The sequence below is a fragment of the Nyctibius grandis genome, chromosome 13, assembly GCF_013368605.1.
Source record: "Nyctibius grandis isolate bNycGra1 chromosome 13, bNycGra1.pri, whole genome shotgun sequence".
NCBI classification, from domain to species: Eukaryota; Metazoa; Chordata; class Aves; order Nyctibiiformes; family Nyctibiidae; genus Nyctibius; species Nyctibius grandis.
The window spans coordinates 13,765,028-13,772,932 of record NC_090670.1 but is presented as its reverse complement, the minus strand read 5'-3'; positions in this window follow the sequence as shown (position 1 = coordinate 13,772,932).

The following is a 7,905-nucleotide window of genomic DNA, read 5'->3' as shown; positions in this document are numbered from 1 at the left end:
CTGGAAACTAGAACCTTGTTTTTCATTCTGCTTTTTCAAAAGCTGAGCCTTACTAGTTTGGAAAAGAGAACAACTATGCATAGTGTATTTATCCAAGATAAAATACATCTACTGCAACGCATACAGAAGTTACTAGACAAGACAGTACCTATAAGCATTATCCTCAGCCAGATACAATCATAAAACAAAGTCAAAATGTTAACAAGGAGTTATCTTAACTTGAGAACTGTTAATAATTCAGAAGTCTAATAAAGCAGCATGCCATTTCTAAGAATATTCATGAAGGTCTGTAGGAGTAAATCAAGGAAGATTTCTTCTGCAGTTACAATGCTTGGCTGACTGCCCAGGCAGCAAAATAGTTCCTACAAGGAACAAAGAACTATGAAAGAAATCCCTAGTTACAGAAAACATGACAGAGACTAAGCTAAAAAAAAAAAAAAAGAGGAGGTAACTGGACAGAAAGAAAACAGCTCTTTGCTGTCAGACCCAACCTGCAGGTGCCACAGCTGAGAAAACCTCCACTTGCTTTATTTGCTTTTTCTCCTGAAGAAATATGTAGCAACTTTAGCCCCCTATAAGATAGTAGACTTTTCCCCCCGCTCTCCTCCGGAGGAAAAGTTAAGATCTGGCTGTCTAGCAGCTGCTGTCGGATCTGACAAACACGCTGGGTGACATTCTTCTGCCTGTAACATACCTTGTTCTCCCTGAAAGCAACAAAGCCGTGCTGTGCGGGGGGACGCAGCGGGCACAGAAAACATGGCAGAAAGAAGGACTTCGCAGGCAGGGCTGGGATTGAATGGGGGCCCCAGAGGTGTCTCTGGGGTGCAACTGTGCATGTCTGGCACAGACACACACATCCCCACATACAGCAGTCCCACCGCGTCCCAGCTTCCCACCCTCACCTGGGGACATACAGCCCATAGTGTCCCTCACGGCAAAGGCTGTCTTCCTTGCACTTCTTTTCACCATCCTGCTCATCCTCTACGTGATCCTCTGTTATGTTTGTAGGGATAGGGACAGCGACTACGTCTGAGTGCAAGCAAGCTGTGCTGGAGGCTGGAGCCAGCGCCAAGCCCCGGGCTGACAGGTACTGGGTGCTGGGGGTGTGTGTTTGTGTGCATGTGTGTGTACATACCCAGGGAAACTGCTGCCTCACATTGCCTGGTCTTGCAGCTGGCAACACTTAGTGAGTGGTGTTTCTGCTCAGAGGCAGATTAAATGGTTGTGTTTCCTTCTGCCTGACTGGTACGTATCTTTTAAGTGGCTTTTAGTTCAGATGGTCTTTTTTCTTTTTTTTTAAATGACATTTTATTTGCATCTGGGAAGTTTTATACAGTATGGTAACTTCCATTTGCAGGACTGCTGTGGGATTTCAGACCCAAGAGAGAGAGTGCAAAGTAGTTTGAGATGTGGCTCGTGCAGGATACGTGTTATTTTGGTTGTGCCTTGTAAAATGAAAACCAAAACGACATGGTATGCAGACAGAAGACTCTGATGTCACCTCCGTCCAGCAGTTCACCTTCAAGTAAATCTAAAAGCTTAGAAATGAAAATTATTTATTTTCCCGATCTCAGCAATTAATCCACATGTTACTTCACATTGTGATCCAAAAGTTTATAGTGCTGCAAGAAAACAGCTGATATTTTATAGTAAAAGCTGTGTATTAGAGTAGGTAACGAGAAAACAACAGCAATACTTTTGACCCCTAGATGAGTCAAACAATCTGCATTTCAATTCTAACTTGATTCCTTTGAGATTTAGGATGATCTGTTTGCCCTTTTTCTGGCTCGTAGGAGATATGATATTAAAAGAGAGACATTTTTGTACTAATTGTTATATCCTAATTTTTTACCCCTTAAATTGCATGTTGAGACTGTGACTTTCAAATAACCTGAAACTGTTACTGTCATTAGCCATGGCTAAATTCCTGTTAAATTCATGGTTAAGCTCAGGTGACACACTTTTGTTCTGTTACCTCGGGAAAGCCTGGGCTAAATTTTTGGGTTGAAGTCAAGTAATTGGCAATGGGGTTTTTAGAGGCTTTCTTAGATCTTTTGGTGGTCTCAGGTTTCTTTATTGCTATGGCTAGATGCTACACTTGTGAGGGTGATGTTGAGGAGAGTCAGGCAGCAAAGAAAAAACAAGGAGTTGTCTGAACTTAAAGACTTACAAGATTTCTCTTGAGTTTACATTTTGTCGTGATTTAAGGGTGGGAGGAGGAATATGGGGAAAGGATAAAAGCAGCAGCAAGTCATCTGCTTTCTGTTTTAACTTTCTGTCTACTGCTGGTTGGGACTTGAACACTAGGAATTGAACAGAATTCCCTGAGATAGTTTATATTGGAGACCAAACAGACATTTAATTTTCATTCCATTTATCTAGTTCCTCAAATTAGTTCAAAAAGTCGTATATAGTGTCTATTTTATAATCACTGCCATTACTGCTTTCATAAACCATCTACTTGTATTCTTCTGCTTAAAAAACATAAACCAGGAGGTTCCCTATCCTTCACTGGCCAAAGTTAAGTGAAGGAAAAAAAATCTCAGTAAGTCTTCTAATTTGTCAAGCTTGCTTTTCTGTTGACAGTCAGCCTTGACTCCTTTCTAACATACCTTATAATTCATGTGTCCTGTTTGCTTTACAGACTTCTCAAAGTGTCACTGTTAGATGACTGGAATACAGTAACATTTAAAAAGAGGACAGCAGTTCAGTAATTGACTTTATGTGGCTGACAGCATAGGATCATCTTTCATGGTCTATGACAGAATGTCAAATTGTTTACAAAAACAAATTTCCAGGTTTGAAAATCTCCATTTGAATTTCTGTTGATTTTACTGTAGGCCTTAGTGTTAACATTTATTCACAGAACAGAGATTGACTGGTAATTGACAAAGAAGAGATCACTCAATCTATTATAAAATCTTTAGGCCAGCCTGTAATTTTGCACAGTTAAAACCAGTAATGATCTAATATCTACACAGATGTTATTGTCATTGGCATTACATACAGCTGCTTGGTTTTGAAATTTCAATCAAGATTTTGATAATTTCTGTAAGAATACTGTTTTGTTCCCTATTTGGGAAGTTAGTTTAAGGGCAAAGGCTTTAAATAATTCTATTTGCATCTGTCTGTTGGATGTTGTGCCCCTAAATTAATACCCTCCAGCCTGAAACCTATTTGTAGAGTTGTAGTAGTTCAGCAAGTTGCCGTTTATATTAATGCCAACTAGGATTGTGATGTGAAGCAAATTGTACTACTAAACCACTATGAATTTAATAAGTTGTTCTGCCAGTGGGATGCTAGAAAATCCATTGTTGTGCTGCTATTTGGCCAAAGCAGGATTTGACACCTTTTGACATCACCTGCAACAGATGTATCTAGTTTAATTATATATACTCCTCCATCTTACTGTTCAGCTAGTTTCACTGATCACTTGTCTTCCTGTTGAGAGGAAGCTCATTTAAACAAGTCGTGTTCCATGCCCCTTTTCTTACGCAATCTGTCTTTTCGTGCCTCACCACAGCTTCAGTTATTCATTTTTAATGATGCTTTATGCCTGAGCTTTCTGCCACTCCTTTCCCTTCCACTGTGTTTAGGAGCTGTTGAAATAAAGCTGGAAAAGAAGGCATTGGATCATTGCTCTATAAATAAATCCTGTCAATTTCCTAAAAATGGTGATTTATCAGAGTTGATGCTTTCCTTGAAGGCCTTCTTAATTCCATTAGGCTTTGATGGTGGATCAGATCACACATATTGTCCTGGAAAAATTAATATAATGTTCTATTCTTAAAACCCATGCATAGTATCCAGCACAAAACATGACTCTCATTTGCAGTTGTGTAACTTTCAACCCTATTGTGCTATCAGGCTACTTGAACCAGCTGAACCCATAACCAGTTAAGGAAGTTCCATAAATTTCTCAGTGGAGAGATGATTCTGGGAATAGAAGGAAGTGACCTCTTCAGGAAGCCACCAACTAAGAGATGTTTAACTCTAAGAGACAAAGGCTGTTTAAGAGAGCACCAGCCACACAGAAAACTGAAGAAACTAGATTTTTAGTGTCATATACACAGGGAGATGTTAGAGATGCTATCGACCTTGAAACAGTAAGAACAATCTGCAAGTCTCCTGGGCCCCACTCTCATATCAAATCAGTGCTGTGGGTGCCATAGCTAATATATCTGCCAATGCCAGGAGTGTTTAAAATTATGGATACTTTCAGTGACATCTCAATTGCCATTGAAGCAGCATGGTTTCCTCTTTTTGTGTTTCTAACTTTTGGCATAACTCCAGAAAATTTGGCAGATCTCTACAGCATTGGAGATTTCAGTATATAGTGACCAACAAACTATCCCCACAGTAGCTTTGTTGTTTTCTGCCATGCAGTAGTTTATTCTATGACTAGAATTTACCAAATAGTTTTTTTTAATAGCAAAGCATCACATTTCTTTGCTATTTTAAAAATTTTTCATGTTTATCATTACCGAAAAATGTATCTGCAGCAGAAATGTCCTTATATAAATAGAAAAGAGAACATTTAGTTCACAATATTTTTTAATAAGAAATTGTATAAATTTACAATTGGGAAAAAATGCATTAAGTAGTTTATATAATAGAAATACAGCGTCTCTTTGGTTTACCTTTAAATGTTGCATTTAATTTTAATAAAGTAAACTAAGACTGATTGTACAATTAGAATATTTGATATAAAATTCCCATGGTTTTGCTATAAAATTCATTATGTAGTTGACTAATATCATCACCTTAGTCCAACACAAAGTAATTTAATTCTATAATTTGTGTTCTTATTGAAAAGGGTTTTTCTAACCTTTTTCTAACACCTGACAAAGGTGTTTCTGACATGGTTCCTAAGTAATTTAAAAATTGCCGTACAATTCTGCTTGTGTTTTCTCTAAATTTGCTATGATTTTTGTTAACTTCCACTCCACCTCTACTTCATCAGTCCTGTGTGTTATGAAGGGAAGGCAATTTGAGCTTTACCTTGACCTGATAATTCATGTGAAAAGACTAACTTGTCAGCTGTTAGGAAAAGTAGGAGCTCTTGTCCTCACTAAACATTTTATTTTAACTAAGGAAATTGCACTAGGAGTGGAACCTTTCACCAAGAAGGACAGAGTCTGTGAGTTAAAGGAAGTGATTTTGCCTATAATATTATGCCTAGGGAAATTGATGGGACTTCTGCATGCAACACTAAGCTTCTAACTATTTACCTTCCTCCTTTTTTAAGTAAGAGCACCTAGTAATTTTACCTAAAGCATTATTCAGATTAAGAACTTTAGTACTGACACAGGTTAGATATTCCAAGAATCTCAAGGATCTGCATGTCTGGATAACACTGACTTCAAATGAGATTTCTGTCCATGACTTCTCTGTGCTTCTTTCAGAAGTCAAGCCAGATAGCACAAGAGAAATGCTTAAATGCCACCAAATCAAAGAACAGGGTTTAGATTTTGTATACAAGAGGTGAGTTCAGTTCAGCATGCCTTGCAGCAGTGTAATAATTTACAGCAGTATAGCACGTGGGTTAAAATACTGGCACCCTGATGTGGTAACACTGTGCAACATATACTTTAGCCAGTGATGCAGGACAGTGATAAATCAGGCTTCAACTTTTCAGTAATTGGATATAACATAGCTCCTTCTGCAATGTATTCAAGGAAAAGGATCAGGTTAAATGTCAATATGTTTGTGGCGAATTTACATGGATTTTACAGAGATAAAACACTAACCAGCTACTTGCTGCATTTTATTCTTTGACAAGGACCTACTTATATCTCACCACATTGAAAAGACACACAAAGATATCTAACAGTGATACAACCCGCTTAAGTCTCTGATTTTTCAGCCACGAAGCAAGATACCAATTGTTAACAAAATTGGATGGGAGACAGGGAATGAAAGTGAATAAGATCAAAGAGATGAGTTTTTTTTTTAACCTTGGTTTCAGGTCTGAGATCTAGCAAGATGACATTTCGGAATCATCTAGGAGCTGTCCAAATTAAATATAAGAGAAAAATCAGAAACCTCCAGCCCAATGGTCCAAAGAGAAGTGTTGGATTACCAAGTCCAAGCTCACAAAGGATGGCTAAGTAAGAGGACAGCATGAGATGATTTATCTTCTCTGGGCTTTCAGCTTTAACTAAGTCTATCAGGCATTTGTTTTTTAAATTGTATTGTAGTATATATCTTACAAGAAAAAAACATAAGTATTTTAAAGCATTGGTATTCTCACCCAGCCAAGCTGTTGGAAAGCAATCTTCAATGACATGATCACATGCTGGTTTTCCCCACAGGATTCCTGCAGTAAGTTGGGGTTGTCTAGTGAAGCATCACCTTGTGTATACTTTGGTGCTGAAGGCGAAAGGTGTCCTGTGAAGGAGTCATGGAATTTCAGGAAGAGAAAGAATGTTCTCCTTTAAGGCAATTGAATCTTACCCTGTGTCTGTGTGAGTACAAGCCAGGCTTCACTGGTCCTCTTTTCCAGAGAAATCCTGGGGTTTTCCAGTTAATTTCTGATGCATTTCAAGTTTTCATATCCTGCTGCTCCCTGCTATCACTATGGCTACCTCCTCCCAGCAAAACTGTTTTCCAAAGCTTTTTGCTGCTAGAGCATTTCAAAGCAAATGTGGCTCATGAGTTTCATTTCGTGACTTAATACAGTACATGTGAAAGTCTTCTACGTAAAAAGTGATCAGACATATTATTTCACTTGAACAAACACATGCTAGAACATATTTGTCCCTTGGTGGTTTTTACTTGAACCTTTTGGACCATAGAATACTATTGACAAATTATGGGAAAAAAAGAGTGTTTGGAAAGAGCATACTAGTTTGATCTGTTCATCAAACAGCTCCTGCAAAACACCTTTGAGTCTCATTGACTCAAGGGAAAATGATGGTATCCAGAAATGACTAGTTGCCTTGTTGAAGTATCATGCTTAAAAGCGCTGAGTAAACTCAGCATAGGGCCTTTGGGATCCAGTACACTGACAGCTGTTATGGTAGGAGATCGAGGATGCAGGTTAGACAGAAATAACCTTTGAGTTTTGTCTCCTTTTATACTAACAAAAGAATGCAATGTAGAATCATTATTTTAGTAACCAGAGACAAGCTATTCCATCCTGCAGTCATACTCAGGGTAGTACCAGTTTCTGAATACATTGTGGATTGTGTCTTGATCTGTTACATATTGAATTGGGAAAGTGACTGTTGTAGAAATGTGGTTCTCAAGAGTTTTTCTTCTGGAGGACCAGAAAGCCTGCTGTGGAGCTTGTTGTGTACTGGGGTTGTATCTGTCATGTTGATGGGATGCTCCTGGAGGTATAGGCCATTTTCAGCACATCAAACAGCGTTACTCACGGGTAGCTGTAGATCAGGTTGTAAGGTCTTGTGAATCAGAATTTGGAAACTGCTGGCATAGTAAGAGAACCAGTCTCCTACTGTGTACACAGTAAACTCAGAGCAGTGCAAGAAATGTCTGCAGTGGCTGTGAGCAAAAATTTTTTTGTAGTTCTGAATCTTCTACCTCACAGATCTGTTCCCTAAGGTGAACTGTGAAGAAAGGAGATAGTAGAGAATGGAATAATTCGATCTTGTCAAAAGACATTGTTACTCACTATTACAATTGCTAGTTCTATGTCCCTTGGTCTTACTACCATTCCGTTTTAGTCAAGCATGATAAAAAGTGTCATTGAAAGAATCCTAAAGAGTAGTGAGTTCTTGCTGATTGCTAAAAGGCTTTATCCTAACCTTGAGCAATTTTTAATTCTGCCTTGCTGTGCCTAATTACAGATTCCTGCTTATCCTCCCCTGTGTTTCCACCTTCATGACACTTGCTTTGCATCCCACAGTTTGCACGTATATGGGAGGCAGGATCTGCATCATC